Below are 1,331 nucleotides of genomic sequence, written 5' to 3'. Positions count from 1 at the left end.
CTGTGCTAGTTTTTTTTAAAGGCATACTTATATTTACATTTAAAAAGAAAAAGAACAGCTTCTAAATGTAACATGGGGGCTTAACTGAAAATCCTATACTTTAGTATAAAGTAAAGAAAAATCTATCTATCAAACTGTAAGTGGTTTCCCTGATCTGATTAAAGATACTTGACCTTCCCCTATTTAATTCACAATTAAAAATTCATGAAAAAAAAGATACTTGGAAATCTCTTCAGAGGTAGACTACTCTGAGAAAAACACATGAATGGTTTACCTACCCAGATAAAAGTAGGATTATACCTATTGTTTTTGGAAAACAAGAAATATTATACTGAATATAGATGCTTTAGCCCATTGGTTCTCAACCTTCCTAATGCTGCAACCCTTTAATACAGTTCCTCATGTTATGGTGACCCCCAACCATAAAATTATTTTCGTTGCTACTTTATAACTGTCATTTTGCTACTGTTATAAATCGTCATCTGATAGGCAGGATGTATTTTAATTGTTACAAATTGAACATCATTAAAGCATAGTGATGAATTACAAAAACAGTATGTAATTATATATTGTGAAATATTTATTTCTAGTGACAAATAAATGAAATTTTGTCGAAGCATGGTGTAGCAGTCTTCACGATGGGTACTTGTATGTGGGTGTATCTGCATGTGGGCAGACCCACCTGGAGAACAGATGTGTGTTTTCCGATGGTCTTAGGTGACCCCTGTGAAAGAGTCATTCGACCCCCAAAGGGGTCGCGGCCCACAGGTTGAGAACCGCTGCTGTAGCCTGAGAGGCAGAGTGCTCCGCTTGAATAAGGGAATCTTTGTGAAGGGAACAGGAGCACTGCTTTGTATATAGTACTGTGTTGGAAGGAAGAACTATGTCTTTCTGCTCAGTGGATGTAGACCATCTTCTATCACTAAGAGGGTAAATTGAAAAAGTACTACTACTACGGTTCCAATTCACATATACATAGGTTTATTCCAAGCAAAATATGTTTGAACATGTCTCTAATATCAGTGAATGGTTGTGGACAAATTTTTTCAGCAACACATGTGTCTTTTTAAAAAAAATAATTTTATTGTGGGCTTGTACAACTCTTATACATACATTCATTGTGTGTCAAGCACATTTGTACATTTGTTTCCCTCATCATTTTCAAAACATTTGCTTTCTACTTGAGCTCTTGGTATCAGCGCCTCATTTTTCCCCCTCCCTCCCCACTCCCCTCTCCCTCACAAACCCTTCATAGTTTACACATTATTATTATTTTGTCATATCTTACACTGTCCAACGTCTCCCTTCACTCACTTTTCTGTTGTCCGTCC

The sequence above is a fragment of the Echinops telfairi genome, unplaced genomic scaffold, assembly GCF_000313985.2.
Source record: "Echinops telfairi isolate 266 unplaced genomic scaffold, ASM31398v2 ScPeMD7_8;HRSCAF=38, whole genome shotgun sequence".
NCBI classification, from domain to species: Eukaryota; Metazoa; Chordata; class Mammalia; order Afrosoricida; family Tenrecidae; genus Echinops; species Echinops telfairi.
This window is presented reverse-complemented; position numbering follows the sequence as displayed.